The 17189-nt window shown below is 34.7% G+C and overlaps 1 protein-coding gene across 5 annotated transcripts in view; it reads right to left on the reverse strand.

Moving 5' to 3' along the window:
- Positions 1–17189, reverse strand: part of LOC135131098 (uncharacterized protein) — a 272956-nt gene that overhangs the window by 109043 nt on the left and 146724 nt on the right. Inside the window, exon 1 of one of the 5 annotated variants that reach the window (XM_064058637.1) lies at positions 1359–1445. The exons of 2 other annotated variants lie outside the window; for them this stretch is intronic. The gene's annotated coding sequence lies outside the window, so the exon portion shown is untranslated. Of the gene's footprint in view, positions 1–406; positions 497–1351; positions 1446–17189 lie in introns of those variants that run through there. 2 more of the 5 variants (XM_064058638.1, XM_064058644.1) reach the window with 2 other exon arrangements.

A 17189-nucleotide genomic window follows, 5' to 3' on the forward strand; every position in this document is an offset into this window, starting at 1 on the left:
AAAATTTCTTGTTGGCGAAATACATTCCGCCAAACATAAATGTCAGATTTGCCTTAATTATATATGGCCAGTCAGGTCAATGACGATCGCAAGCGACAAGACCGTTTTTTGTAACCTCACTAGTTTCGGTCAAATTTGACATTTGCAACTAGGGGAATGTAATTACGCCAACGGAAGAAATTCCAGTGCGTCACCAAAGATAAAATTGCAAAAATCAGATAGATAGGTGTTCCACAATTTACGGCACGCGATAAGCATCGTAAGGTCTTCCTAGAAGTGACGAGGGTGTTTGTTACCAATAAACTTGCAACTTTGTCGAAAGCCAGACATCGATTCTACGATTATCACGATTTAATTAGCCCGCAAAACGGCCGAATTCGCTTTTACTAGAAATTGCGTAACTTACAACACGCCGACGACAACCGCCATCCCGAAAGCCTTTCACTCGTGCTTGTGTACGTACTTCTCGCCGGGGGGTTAACACTGCTACCAGTAACCTACAACGACCACAAAATCACATCATATTTTCCGAGTCGACAACATCGACCGACTGACTCATCCTTATCACGCCGAAATAATCGCCAACAGAAAATTCATAAAACCTCTTAACTGCAAAGCCTCGCCAGCACGGACTCCACATATGATTACGTTAATTGAAATGGAACATTTGACCTTTCTTAAAAAGATTACGGGCCTCCGGTTTCGGGCGGCGATCAGCCTGCACGTGCTCTTGCCCATAGATGGGTCGATGGGTCGCTGTCACGTGGGCTTCCGTACCTTCGACAAAGCCCCGCCGTGATTCAGGTCTTTTGGCGTCCCTTCACCTGTCATTTGCCAACTTGCCCGAAATAGAGTAAATTGCTATTGGTTGTGACGGGCGATTTCAATTAGTGCGCTAAAAATAAAGGCCGTGATTGGTCGTCGCGGCACGGGTGCCAACCCCGGGGGTCTAAATCCGTTCTTCGGCGAAGACGCTCGTGACATTGGTAGCGACAGCGCGTTATTACATAATCGCAACGTCGCTGATTACATGTTTATGTAAAAGCCAGCGGTCTCGAAGGATGCGGCCAAGGTTTCGGAAGCCGGCGATCTCGCGATCTCTTCTATCGACCAAACGCGGAATGACAGCCGGGGCGTGCCCGGTGACAGATCAATTGTCACTCGGTAACCATGCCGACGGGTTGTTTACAATCCGCGGTTGACAGGCAATATGGCGCGCTGTCGCGGCGAACAGGTTAGTACTCGGGCAAAACAGCCCCGGGCGTCCGGCGCGGACGTCAACAGCACGTGGTCTCGGCTATAAAAAGCGCGCCCGCAAATAGGTCAAAGTCTGGAGGTTATGTGGTCTTACGTGGTACCTGGGGGGGTCCGTGTCGGAGACGCTCTGCTGCTGGCCCTCGGAGACGGCGTGACCTTTGGCCGACCTCGGCGGAGGTGTCGCAAGCGGGCTGGCGCGAGGACGAGGCACATGCACACGGGCGACCGCGCCGAGGAACACTGCAGGCACAGAACAGAACAGACCGAGCGAGAGTTCCTCTTCGCTGCTGCTGCTGCGTCAGCTGGCGATGCCGGGGCGGTGGCGGCCAGCGGACCCTCGTGCTCTGCTCGCCGCCGCACCCTCTGCCTCTCTTCGTCGCGTCGGGCGGGCGGTCGTTGCTGGGAGGAGGCAATCGATGATGCACGACGTGCTGCTAGCTGCTGGCTGGCCCTCTTTTATGGATTCCTCCGAGGCGGTCGACGAGGATGGATCGATCGAGGAAGACCAAGAGATAAAGGGTCGAGGCCGACGACGGCGACGAGGCGATGCCGGATCGATGGCCGGGGGACGAGGGGCGGCTGAAAGAAGGACCACCACGGATTAGGGGGGAGACGCTGGATCACCGAAGAACTGGACGCTGATTCACGAATAACACCAATTATTAACAACGGGAAGAAGAAACGTTCGCCCTCTCTCTATCTTGTTTTAGTCTATTTTCACCGATTTAGTCATTTTTTTACGGCGACAGTTGTTCACTTCACTAATTATGTACAGTACACGTATGTAGGGGAAGGTGGGGTACGACGACTCACCTCCAACATTGCGTAATACATGCTATGCGGTATTACAACAACTTACCATGTTGCTACACATTTTTTCGATCGATTTGTTCAAACTTTTGTTGTTTCCATCACAATACAATGAAATAAATTCGTGTATTGTTTACCTACAGCCACCAGCCGAGACTACATCATATTTTAACAACAATAAATCGTGTTACAGTTTTTTCAGACGTACATTATTTGCTAAATCTTAAGATTTTTAGCAGTGTAAATCAGGTTTCTAGACCAGCGCAACCCCAATAATAGAAAACTGACTACGTGCTGGTCACCCCTTTTTTACAGACTCTTTGGTTTGAACAGAGTTTAGTCATGTTGAAACAAGCTGTCAATAATAAAAACCTTCTCTGAGTCACACTTTTTTTGGTAAAGTAGACTAAATTACCTATTACCTACAAATCGGTGTAGAGAAAAGTTCTAAAATCTAAATTATGTTTGGACAATACAAATATGGGTATTTTGGTCTTAAACTACGGCCTAAGTACCTAAGATAAGCCCTTAGAACTTTCTAAGAAGATTCGTTAGCTCACTAGGAACTTAGTTTCGCTAAATGCATAATTTTAGGTCCATTTTATAACCTCAAGCGGAAATTTTAAACCAGATTGTTTTTAAAAATCATATTTTTTACTACAATGTGATCAATAAATGCTGCTTGAATTGGTAATAGAATTTAGCGCTCAAGAAAATTAGGTTATGATAAGATTTTAATAATAATAATCGGGCCCAAGGTTACTAGTCATTAAGGTTTATAGTCGTTAGGTTTGTGCATACAATGATCTGAAAAGCCATGTTGATGACGTAGAAAGCACTATTGCCACATTTTTTAAATGTCAAAGGACCTAAACCTGATTATACGTAAAAACGATTTCGGATTATCTCCAATAAAACGTCCAATTTTCCTTAATTCAACAGTATTAAACAAGAAATCCGAGTTAGACAGTGTACATATTAATATTCCCATTTAAATATATCTTGGATTGTTATTTTAGAAAGTTTTCTTTCAAAAACAAAACTAAGTCACCTACAAATCGGTGGGGGGTCGGCGTCTGTACAGAGAAGTTAAGTTTGTACATAAAACGACCTTGAAAACCCATACTGATAAAACGTAGAAAGCAGTGTTGCCATTTTTTGATCAATCGTCACGACTTTTGTGGAACTCTCGTGGTCACGTGATCCAGTGCAACCAATTATACCTGTTCTTAATGATTAAAATCCTAAAGAGCCAAAATATTTCCAACTTGAAAATTTAAATAAAATATTGGAACGAATGTAACAATAATAACAAACTAAAAATCGTACCGGTCGTAAATTTTTATTGAAAATAGCAAAATTTGCGATAAATTATACAATATGGCAACAGTGTTAACGACACGCTAAATTTTGACAGTTGCAATCATAACAAATCTCATACTGGGGTCAAATGGATGCAGCGGGAGGGTAATGGCAGGACGAAATCACGGTCTGTATAGTTCACAACATGATCTCAAAATCCCCACCCGGGAGCTCTTTTGTAAGTTATGGTAACAAATTGTTGTTTGTTTGTTCTTGTAACAGACAACAAGTACTATAAGTTTTGGTTATAGATTCAGTGATTAATTAACCATAATTGATGCTAGCTATCAGTGAATTCTTTTATTGTACATTCGCTTACAATAATGGTTGTAATGTGGACAAGTTGCTTCCAATTTACCATAATTGACACTTCTTCCATTTAGTCACTCCGAACAAAAATTGTTTTTGGTCAAAAAAATTGGTTAACTATTATTGATAATTGCGTTTAGCTATAATCGGTATTTATTTTTCGTAATTTTCATGTGATTATTCTCGATAAATATAATTTGCCGCTTTCGTTTATCTTAAATGCATACTTGTTAATAAATTTTTGTAAATAAATATAGTAATAATTTACAGTTATCTCAGTTACGATTATTTTATAAATTAGTTAAGGATTTATAGTCGGATACATTTTTTACATAGTTGTGGAATTAAATTATAACAATTATTTTTTCATATGCATACAACTAAAGAAAATATATAACTATTCACATTAACTATAATAATTGATATACAATTTTATATTTTGCTGACAAGTTAGAACTCAATTTTCTTCGTTAATTGTAGAAGCAAAAAGCTACTATTTTTCCAGTTACGATTACAAAAAATATGTAATGATTATTTCTCTGTAACTGTAATTAGTTGCGTAATTTTTATTTAACTGCGAAACAAAAGTGGTATTGTAATGGACTACGTAAATTAGGAGTAACGATTCGTTTTAGATATGACAGTAAAAACAAATTCATTTAGCTATAATTGAAAATTTCAGTTTCTTGACCGCTCTTTTGTAAGTTATGGTAACCACTTGTTGTTTGTTTGTTTTTGTAACAGACAACAAGTACTACAAGTTTTAGTTATAGATTCAGGGATTAATTAGCCATAATTAATGCTAGCTATCAGTGAATGCTTTTATTGCACATTCGCTTACAATAATAGTTATAATGTGGACAAGTTGCTTCCAATTTACTATAATTGACACTTCTTTCATTTAGTTACTCCAAACAACAATTGTTTTTGGTCAAAAAAATTGGTTAACTATTATTGATATATGCGTTTAGCTATAATCGGCATTTATTTTTCGTAATTTTTATGCGATTATTCTCGATAAATATAATTTGCCGCTTTCGGTTATCTTGAATGCGTACTTGTTAATAAATTTTTCTAAATAAATATAGTAATAATTTACAGTTATCTCGGTTACGATTATTTTATAAATTAGTTAAGGATTTATAGTCGAAACATTTTTTACATAGTTGTCGAATTAAATTATAACAGTTATTTTTTCATATACACACAACTAAAAGAAATACATAATTATTCACATTGACTATAATTGATATAAAATTCTATGTTTCGCTGACAAGTTAAAACTAACACTTTGTTCTTAGTTAACTGTAGAAGCAAAAACCTGTTGTTTTTGCCAACTACGATTACAAAAAGTATGTAGTGAATATTTCTATGTAACTATAATTAGTTGCGTATTTTTTATTTAATTGCTAAGCAGAAATGATATTGTAGAAGATTACGTGAATTAGAAGTAACGAATTCGTTCTAATTTTGTCAGTAAAAAACAAATTTATTTAGCTATAACTGAAAATTTCAGTTTCTTGAATTATTTCTTGTAGCTTATGATAACCAATTATTGTTTGTTTGGTCTTATAATTGGCAATGACTGTAAGTTTTGGTTATAGCTTCAGTGATTAATTAACCATAATTGATATTAGCTATCCGTGATTTTTTTATTGCATATGCGCTTACAATAATAGTTATAATTTGAACAAGTAGCTTCCTAATTTACTACAATTGCACATTTTTCATTTAGTTATTACAAACAGCAATTATTTTGACCAAAAAAAATAGTTAACCATAATTGATATTTACGTTTAGCTATAATCGGTATTTATTTTCGTAATTTTTGTGTGATTATTCTCAATAAATATAATTTGCTGCTTTCGTTTATCTTGAATGCGTGTTTGTTAATGAATTTTTATAAGTAATAACAACGGGAAGAAGAAACGTTCGCCCTCTCTCTATGTTGTTTTAGTCTATTTTCACCGATTTAGTCATTTTTTTACGGCGACAGTTGTTCACTTCACTAATTATGTACAGTACACGTATGTAGGGGAAGGTGGGGTACGACGACTCACCTCCAACATTGCGTAATACATGCTATGCGGTATTACAACAACTTACCATGTTGCTACACATTTTTTCGATCGTTTGTTCAAACTTTTGTTGTTTCCATTACAATACAATGAAATAAATTCGTGTATTGTTTACCTACAGCCACCAGCCGAGACTACATCATATTTTAACAACAATAAATCGTGTTACAGTTTTTTCAGACGTATTACAGATAAATCTTAAGATTTTTAGCAGTGTAAATCAGGTTTCTAGACGAGCGCAACCCCAATAATAGAAAACTGACTACGTGCTGGTCACCCCTTTTTTACAGACTCTCTGGTTTGAACAGAGTTTAGTCATGTTGAAACAAGCTGTCAATAATAAAAACCTTCTCTGAGTCACACTTTTTTTGTCGACTAAATTACCTATTGCCTACAAATCGGTGCAGAGAAAAGTTCTGGTAATAACCCTTCTTAAAATCTAAATTATGTTTGGACAAAACAAATATGGGTATTTTGATCCTTAAACTGCGGTCTAAGTACCTAAGATAAGCCCTTAGAACTTTCTAAGAAGATTCGTTAGCTCACTAGGAACTTAGTTTCGCTAAATGCATAATTTTAGGTCCATTTTATAACCACAAGTGGAAATTTTAAACCAGATTGTTTTGAAAAATCATATTTGTTACTACAGTGTGATCAACCATGCTGTTTGAATTTAGCGCTCAAGAAAATTAGGTTACGATAAGATTTTAATAATAATCGGGCCCAAGGTTACTAGTCATTAAGGTTTATAGTCGTTAGGTTTGTGCATACAACGACTTGAAAAGCCATGTTGATGACGTAGAAAGCACTACCACTGTTGCCGCATTTTTCACATGTCAAAGAACCTAAACCTAACGATACGTCAAAACGATTTCGGATTATCTCCAATAAAACGCCCAATTTTCTTAATTCAACGGTATTAAACAAAAAACCGGAGTAAAACAGTTTTCTTGGAAGGACTAAACCATCTATTATGTACCTACGAATCGGTGGGAGGTCGGCGTCTGCACAGAGAAGTTAAGTTTCTGCATACAACGACCTTGAAGAGCCATATTGATAAAACGTAGAAAGCAGTGTTGCCATTTTTGATCAATCGTCACGACTTTTGTGGAACTCTCGTGGTCACGTGACCCAGTGTCGCCAATTACCTAGTCTCAACGATTAAAATCCTAAAGAGACAAAATATTTCCAACTTGAGAATTTAAATAAAATATTGGAACGAATATAACAGTAATAACAAACTAAAAATCGTACCGGTCGTAAATTTTAATTGAAAATTGCAAAATTTGCGATAAATTATGCAATATGGCAACAGTGTTAGCGACACGGTAAATTTTGACAGTTGAAATCAGAACAAATCTCATACTGAGGTCAAACTCATTCGGAGGGAGGGTAATGACAGGACGAAATCACGATTTGTATAAGTAGTTCACAACATGATCTCAAAATCCCCACCCGGGAGCTTTCTACGTCATGATTAAGTGCTGCCCTCTTTCTCTCTATAAAAAAGTCTCAACAATATCGCTATATGTACAAACTGTAACACTACGATGTGCGAAATGAAAATAAAATGTGAGAAATGAAAATGAGATGTGTGAAATGAGAAATAAGTTGTGCGACATGGAATATGAGTTGTGCGAAACGAAAATGAAATGTCCTACATGAAAACGAGATGTGTGAAATGCAAATAAGATGCGAGAAACAAAAAAATGATATTAAGAAATAAAAAATGATAGTAAGAAATGAAATATGAGATGTGCGAAATGAAAATCAGGATGGGATAAATAAGAAATGAAATGTGAGGAATTAAAAATGAGAAGTGCGAAATGAGAACTAAGACGAGCAAAATGAGAATTGAGATGTGCGAAATAAGAAATAAAATGTGGGAAATGACAAATGAAATGTGCGAAATGAAAATAAGATATGCAAAATGAGATGTGCAAATTAAAAAATAAAATGTGAGAAATGAGATGCGCGAAATGAGAAATAAAATGTGGGAAATGAGAAATAAGATGTGGGAATTGACAAATCAGATATGCGAAATGAGAAATCAGATCTGCAAAATGAGAAACGAAATGTGGGAAATGAGAAACGAGATGTACGAAATGAACTATGAGATGTGCGACATGAAATGAGTTGTGTGAAATGAAAATGAAATGTCCTAAATGAAAGTGAGATGTGCGAAATAAAAAATGAGAGTGAAAAATGACAAATGAAATGTGCGAAATTAAAATAAGATATGCGAAATGAGGAATGAGATGTGCGAATTAAAACATGAGATGTGGGAAATGAGACGCGCGAAATGAGAAATAAAATGTGGGAAACAAGAAATCACATGTGCAAAATGAGAAACGAAATGTGGAAATACGGAATGAGATGTGCGAAATGAGAAACGAGATGTGCGAAATGAAATATGAGATGTGCGACATGAAATATGAGTTGTGCGAAATGAAAATGAAGTGTCCTAAATGAATGAGAAATCAAAATAAGATGTGAGAAACAAAAAAGTGAAATTCACGAAATAAAAAATGAGAGTGAGAAATGACAAATGAAATGTGCGAAATGAAAATAAGATATGCGAAATAAGGAATGAGATGTGCGAATTAAAAAATGAGATGTGAGAAATGAAATGCGCGAAGTGAAAAATAAAATGTGGGAAATGAGAAATAAGATGCAGGAATTGAGAAATCAGATATGCGAAATGAGAAATCAGATCTGCAAAATGAAAAATGAAATGTGGAAAATACAAAATGAAATGTGCGAAATAAAAAATGAGAGTGAGAAATGACAAATGAAATGTGCGAAATGAGAAACGACATGTGCGAAGTAAAATATGAGATGTGCGAAATGAAGATCAGGATGTGATAAATAAGAAATGAAATGTGCGGAATTAAAAATGACAATTGCGAAATGAAAATGAGATGTGCGATATTAGAAATGAGATGTGCGAAATGAAAATCAGATGTAAGAAATAAGAAATGAGTTGTGCGAAATGAGGAATTAGACCTGGGAAATGAAAATATAAATGAGCGAAATGAGAACTGGGATGAGGAAAGTGAGAACTGAGATGTGCGAAATGAGAAATAAGATGCGGAAAATGACAAATGAACAGTGCGAAATGAAAATAAGATATGCGAAATGAGTAACGGGATGTGCGAATTAAAAAAATGAGTTTCGCGAAATGAGAAATAAAATGTGGAAAATGAGAAATAAGATGTGGGAATTTACAAATCAGATGTGCGAAATGAGCAATCAGATGTGCAAAATGAGAAACGACATGTACGAAATGAAATATGAGTTGTGCGAAATCAAAATAAGATGTGAGAAACAAAAAAGTGAGATGTACGAAATAAAAAATGAGAGTGTGAAATGAAAAATGAGACGTGCGAAATGAGAAATGACACGTGCGAAATAAAATATGAGATGTACGAAATGAAGATTAGGATGTGATAAATAAGAAATGAAATGTGCGGAATTAAAAATGACAATTGCAAAATGAAAATGAGATTTGACAAGTGGGAACTGAGATGTGAGGAATAAGAAGTGAGAAATGAAATTGAGATGTGCGATATTAGAAATGAGATGTGTGAAATGATAATCAGATGTGAGAAATAAGAAATGAGTTATGCGAAATGAAAAATTAGACCTGGGAAATGAGGATAGAGATGAGCGAAATAAAAATATAAATGAGCGAAATGAGAACTGGGATGAGGAAAATGAGAACTGAGATGTGCGAAATGAGAAAAAAGATGTGGGAAGTGACAAATCAGATGTGCGAAATGAGAAATCAAATGTGGGAAATAAAAAATGAAATGTGCGACATGAAATGTGAATTGTGTGAAATGAAAATAGGATGTGAGAAACAAAAAAATGAGATGTAAGAAATAAAAATGAGAGTGAGAAATAAAAAATGAGATCTGCGAAATGAGAAATGACATGCGAAATGAAACAGGAAATGACCGAAATGTGGATGTGATAAATAAGAAATGAAATGTGCGGAATGAAAAGTGACAAGTGCGAAATGAAAATGAGATTTGAGAAGTGGGAAATGAAATGTGGGGAATGCGAATGAGAAGTGAGAAATGAAAATGAGATATGCGATATTAGAAATGAGATGTGGGAAATGAAAAATCAGATGTACGAAATGAAAATCAGATGTGAGAAATAAGAAATGAGACCTGTGAAATGAGAATAGAGATGAGCGAAATGAAAATTGAAATGTGCGAAATGAGAATTGAGTTGAACAAAATGAGGTATGAAAAATGAGAAGTGCGAACTGAAAATAAGATTTGAGAAGTGGGAAATGAGATATAGGGAATGAAAATGAGAAGTGAGAAATAAAAATGAGATATGCGATATTAGAAATGAGATGCGCGAAATGAAAAATGAGATGTGTGAAAAGAAAAATGAGATGTAAGAAATGAAAATCAGATGTGAGATTTAAGAAATGAGTTGTGCGAAATGAGAAATGAGTTGTGCGAAATGAGAAATGAGATGTGTGAAATGAAATATGAGATGTGTGACATGAAATGTGAGTTGTGCAAAATGAAATTGAAATGTCCTAAATGAAAATGAGATGTGTGAAATGAAAATAGGATGTGAGAAACAAAAAAATGAGATGTGAGAAATAAAAATGAGAGTGAAAAATGAAAAATGAGATCTGTAAAATGAAAAATGTCATATGCGAAATCAAATAGGGGTTGTGCGAAATGAAAATGAGATGTGTGATATGTATTAGAAATGAGATGTGTGATATGTATTAGAAATGAGATGTGCGAAATGAAAAATCAGATGTGAGAAATAAGAAATGAGTTGTGCGACATGAGAAATGAGACCTGTGAAATGAGAGTAGAGATGAGCGAAATGAAAATTGAAATGAGCGAAGTGAGAATTGAGATGAACAAAATGAGAACTGAGATGTGCGAAATGAGAAATTGGATGCGCGAAATGAGAAATAAGATGTGGGAAATGACAAATCAGATGTGCGAAATGAGAAATGAAATGTGTGAAAAAAGAAATAAGGATGTGAGAAATAAGAAATGAGATATGAGCCATGAGAAATGAGATGTGCGAAATGAAAATGAAATGTCTTAAATGAAAATGAGATTTGTGAAATGAGAAATCAGATGTACGAAATGACAACGTGAGAAACAAAAGAATGAGATGTAAGAAATAAAAATATGAGTGAGAAATGAAAAATGAGATCTGCGAAATGAAAAATGACATGCGCAATCAAATAGGAGATGTGCGAAATGAAAATGAGATTTGAGAAGTGAAAAATGAGATGTGGGGAATGAAAATAAGAAGTGAGAAATGAAAATGAGATGTGCGATATGTGTTAGAAATGAGATGTGCGAAATGAAAAATGAGATGTACTGAATGAAAATCAGATGTGAGAAATAAGAAATGAGTTGTGCGAAATGAGAAATGAGAATAGATATGAGCGAAATGAAAATTGAAATGAGGGAAGTGAGAATTGAGATGAGCAAAATGAGAATTAAAATGTGCGAAATTAGAAATGAAATGTGGGAAATGATAAATCAGATGTGCGAAATTAGAAATGAAATGTGGGAAATGAGAATTTAGATGCGCGAAATGAGAAATAAGATGAGGGAAATGTGCGAAATTAGAAATGAAATGTGGGGAATGACAAATCAGATGTGGGAAATGAGAATTGAGATGTGCGAAATGAAATACGAGACGTGCAACATGAAATATGAATTGTACGAAATGAAAATGAAATATCTTAAATGAAAATGAGCTGTGAATTAAGAAATCAGATGTGCGAAAGAAAATAAGATGTGAGAAACAAAAAAATGAGATGTAAGAAATGAAAATCATATGTGAGAAATAAGTGATGAGTTGTGCGGAATGAGAAATAAGACCTGGGAAATGAGAATTGAGAAGAGCAAAATGAGAGCTGAGATATGCAAAATGAGAAATAAGATGTAGGAAACAATAAATGAAATAAAGGAAAATAAGGTGTGCGAAATGAGCAATGAGATATGCGAATTAAAACATGAGATGTGCGAAATGAGAAATGAAATGCGCGAAATGAGAAATAAGATGTGGGAAATGACAAATCAGATGTGCGAAACGAGAAATGAAATGTGGGAAATGAAAATAGAGATGTGCGAAAAGAGAAATGAGATGTGTGAAATGAAAATAAGATGTGAGAAACAAAAAAATGAGATGTAAGGAATGAAAATCAGATGTGAGAAATAAGAAATTAATTGTGCGAAATAAGAAATGAGACCTGGGAAATGAGAATAGATATGCGGGAAATGACAATTGAAATGTGCGAAATGAGAATTAAGATGAGCAAAATGAGAGCTGAGATATGCGAAATGAGGAATAAGATACATAAATTAAAAAATAAGGTGTGCGAAATGAGAAATGAGATGCGCGAAATAAGAAATGAGATATGCGAAATGAGAAATGAGATGTGTGAAATGAGAAATCAGATGTGCGAAACGAGAAATGAGATGTGCGAAATGAGAAATAAAATGTGGGAAATGAGAAATTAGATGTAGGAAATGACAAATCAGATGTGCGAATTAAGAAATGAAATGTGGGAAGTGAAAATTTTTCCTCATGGCAAGTGCTGTTTTCTATATTTTGAAGGTCGAAAGAGGTTTCAATGGACAAATTCAAAAAATACGAGTGGTAAGCTTGCGCAGATTTACTGTTCATTCAAAAATTAAAAAAAAAACATCTCCTGTTGAATTAAGTTGGTACCAAATAAAACTCCTTTAGGTTTTATTTTTACACTGGCAAGTTGGTAGTACAAAAAACTTGAAATTTGAAATTTCATGACAAAAACGTCAAAATAAAATAAACAGAAACAAGACATTTTGAATGAAAACCAGAATCATCCTAACCTCAATTTTTTTGACAGCACAATTTGGAACCAAAAATCCCCCTAGACAACGGTGCGGGTTGAGTGTTTTTTTTAATGTTTGAACAGATAATATGTATTAAATATAACTGTCAGAAATGACACACAATAATGTGTTAAATCTGAATTTTCGGCTCTTTATCCCCGAAATTTCAACCAAATTTCGAAAACTGTGTCAGTGATGCCAACGTAATTTTTTTATTACTTTCTATCACACTAAACACTTTTAAAAAATAAGTTATTTAGCTATTATGCGTTAGTGTCTTCCAAAATTTCGCACAATCTACATATGCATTTTTGGCGATAACCCAGATACGTAAGGTTAAACATATGGGTACATTTAAAACCATAGATAGAGGTCACACTAAATTTTGTGTAATCTAGTTAACAAAATTTTGAAGCATTGTGACCAACTTTATAATGAATAACGTGAATTTCGTCCTGATACCTCCTTCAGCTGCCCCGGAAGCAAAGAACTGAAGCGAATAGTAACCCTCACTCATTAATTTCATTGTAGGGCAAATCATATTTACTTAACAAATAAAACGATTCCGGCAAAAACCTGCACAAAGCACCGTTTTGCATAACAATGAGAAATTAAAAGAATCAATTTTGCATAACACAAAACCCCCCAAACAAATCAGAATTTCCCTCGATGCTTAAACGCTCCTTATTTGAAACAAGAAAAATGAAAATTTAATTACGTCTAATTTGCTAGAGTTTTCCACAAATTAAGCATCCACTTTCGTTGAAGTGATGTTTTTAATAAAGAGTACGTAATTACGAAAAGCTTTTTAAAAGAATAAATGTTACGGTTTTTTATGACTCTTCTAATTGAGTCCCTTTTCAGCATTCGTGCAAAAAAGTGTGCCTCGCATAATTAAAACGATTACAATTTTACAAACATGAGAAACGTCTAAAAATAACCGAAAACTTTTAACACCGCCTGATAACAGCGTAGTCGTCGTGTCTTTATATCTTGAACCTCTCGTACTCCAGCGGCATTACGACGACGATTACTCCCAATCACCAACAACCAGATACTTTACATGCCGATGACGAACGAGAACAAAGCTATCTCTTTAACCCAATTGTTCGATTCTAAGTACAAACAAAATAAGGAAAATGATAAGCCGCTCTTTGGCAGGACGATAAGACCGACGCAGATTAAATTTAGAATCGATGCTTTTTATGGTGAATAATCTTTATCGGGGATCGAAAAGGCGGAGGTCGCTGCTGGCCAAAGCATTAAAATCGTCGTCACATGGTACTTATCGATAGATGAAAGGAAATTAAGAAAGCAATTCGCGATGTTATGGCGATTTGTCTCAATAATTCTGGCCCGAAATCGATTTGTTTTTCTTCGGAAGTGGTCCGAACTTCGGACGAAATTGACGCAACGCGGAGTTTTATTTAATTAAAATTTGGGGGCTCAGGTTGAAGGCTGATGTGGCGAATTAATTAGAGAGATATGTGATAAGGATTGCTGAGGTCGGGCAAACTTTCGACTAAGTGAAAATTAAAAAAAGGATTTACCTTGAGGCAGAAAATGTCTTGGAGCACCTCAAGGCTCTAACTTGAGGAGATTACTATTTTCGTAATTTATTTTGCTTATGGAAAATGAATCAGTGCCTTGTTTACAGCACGTATAATTTTTACCAAGAACAGTGTCCGCTACACCATAAACGTTGTGGTAACGCGGCTTTCGAAGAGCATGAAAGTATAATAATAATTATCAATCCGTCGTTGAAAACCTTGGGAATATTGTTTGTTAAAATCAACGCCAAGAGATTTTAAGAGAGTTGTACAGGTTTTAAGATAAAAGTGTCACGGGATTTACCCGCACGTAACTTTTTACTTTGAACTTAAAATTTGTCACCTCTTCAAAACAGAAAGACGATTAATACTATCATACAGGTGCAGGGTACTTGAATTGTCGAGTGGATACGTGTTACTTGCAGTTAGTGATCCAACAAAAACTATCAAAGTTTGTTTTCTACTGAAAATAAAACCAAGGTGGAGCGGTGACATGAGGATTATTGATTGGAAAGCGAAACTTGTGTGGAATGCAGGGATTTAAGTTTTTTCGGTTAAAGCTGATACGATATTGGTTATTGGAAGCATGTAGATAATGAAATTTTACCTCAAGAGTGTAAAAGTTGCGTTACATAGCATTATTACACTTTAATCTCTTACAAAAACAAAACACCAAGGGCTCTAACATTCTTTTAAATAAAAATCTAGACACCCCAGGATACCGAGTCACTGTTAATGATTGTATTTTTTTTGTCAGGTTGGCAATATATTTAAAACGTCAAGAGTCTTCAAAATTCTCTCGACGAACATTTGATGTCCTCAAGATTTTTTTATATTCGTTCTAAAAGGAAACCTTAGATGCCCCAAGATTCTTTTCATCTTTTTGATCAGGACTTCAGCATTCGTTTAAATTAGAAAAAGCTACTAAAGCCCAAAAGATTGTTTCAAATTTCTTGAAAATACAACTCCAAAGAGCCTCAAAGTTATTTAAATCTTCCTCAAAATAAAACACGAAGAACCCCCAAGATTCCTTTAAATTCGTTCTGAAATAAAACATCAAACGGGGTTAAGATTCTTTGAAAAACGACACTAGAGACTCAGAGTCTTTAAATTTTTCCAAAAACAAAAGATTTTAAGTTCTCAAGATTTTGTATATTTATTCTAAAACAAAACCTAAGAGTCCCCTAATAAAACACTCGGAGCCCTCAAAATTCTTTGAAAAAAAGACACCAGAGACTTAAAGAGGCTTTATTTTTTTTTTTTTTCAAAAACAAAATTTGAAGTCCTAAAACAAAATCCCAGATGCATCCAAGATCCTTTTAATTTTCTTCAAAAACAAAACACCAGGAGCCCCCAAGATTTTTTTCCAAAAAAAAGACTAACTAGGGACTCAAAAATTTTAAACTTTTTCAAAACAAACATTTGAAGTCCTCAAGATTGTTCATGTTCATTCTAAAACCAAACCTCAGAGTCCCCTAGGATCTTTTTAATCTTAAAAAAAGTGATTCCAACATTATTAAAAAAAGACACTAGAACCACAAATATTTTTAAAAAATTTTTGGAACCAAATAATAAAGGTCTTCAATGTTCTTTTAATCTTCTTCAAAAACAAAACAAGAACTCTCAAGATTTCTTTAAATTTATTCTAAAACAAAACGCCCGGAGCCTTCAAGAATCTTTGCAAAAAAGACGCTAGGAACTCAGAATTTTTAATTATTTTCAGAAACAAAAGATTTGAAGTCCTAAAACAAAATCCCAGACGCCTACTACAAGATCTTTTTAATCTTCTTCAAAAAGAAAACACCAGGAGCCCCCAAGATTTTTTTCCAAAAAAGAGACTAACTAGGGACTCAAAAATTTTAAACTTTTTCAAAAACAAACATTTGAAGTCCTCAAGATTTTTCATGTTCATTCTAAAACCAAACCTCAGAGTCCTCTAGGATCTCTTTAATCTTAAAAAAAGTGATTTCAACATTATTAAAAAAAGACACTAGAACCATAAATATTTTTACAAAATTTTTGGAAACAAAATAATAAAGGTCTTCAATGTTCTTTTAATCTTCTTCAAAAACAAAACAACAAGAACTCTTAAAATTTCTTTAAATTTATTCTAAAACAAAACGCCCGGAGCCTTCAAGAATCTTTGAAAAAAAGACACTAGGGACTCAGAGTTTTTAATTATTTTCAGAAACAAAAGATTTGAAGTCCTAAAACAAAATCCCAGACGCCTACAAGATCCTTTTAATTTTCCTCAAAAACAAAACACCAGGAGCCCCCAAGATTTTTTTCCAAAAAAGGGACTAACTAGGGACTACAAAATTTTAAACTTTTTCAAAAACAAACATTTGAAGTCCTCAAGATTTTTCATGTTCATTCTAAAACCAAACCTCAGAGTCCCCTAGGATCTTTTTAATCTTAAAAAAAAGTGATTCCAACATTATTAAAAAAAGACACTGGAACTATAAATATTTTTACAAAATTTTTGGAAACAAAATAATAAAGGTCTTCAGTGTTCTATTAATCTTCTTCAAAAACAAAACAACAAGAACTCTCAAGATTTCTTTAAATTTATTCTAAAACAAAACGCCCGGAGCCTTCAAGATTCTTTGAAAAAAAGACACGAGGCATTCAAACAGTCTTTTTTTTTCAAAAACAAAAGATTTGAAGTCCTAAAACAAAATCCCAGACGCCTACAAGATCGTTTTAATTTTCTTCAAAAACAAAACACCAGGAGCCCCCAAGATTTTTTTCCAAAAAAGAGACTAACTAGGGACTCAAAAATTTTAAACTTTTTCAAAAACAAACATTTGACGTCCTCAAGATTTTTCATGTTCATTCTAAAACCAAACCTGAGAGTCCCCTAGGATCTTTTTAATCTTACAAAAAAGTAATTCCAACATTATTAAAAAAAGACACTAGAACCACAAATATTTTTAAAA

Source organism: Zophobas morio, unplaced genomic scaffold (genome assembly GCF_036711695.1).
Source record: "Zophobas morio isolate AGI-343-1 ecotype UQ-CSIRO unplaced genomic scaffold, CSIRO_AGI_Zmor_V1 ptg000018l, whole genome shotgun sequence".
Taxonomy (NCBI): Eukaryota; Metazoa; Arthropoda; class Insecta; order Coleoptera; family Tenebrionidae; genus Zophobas; species Zophobas morio.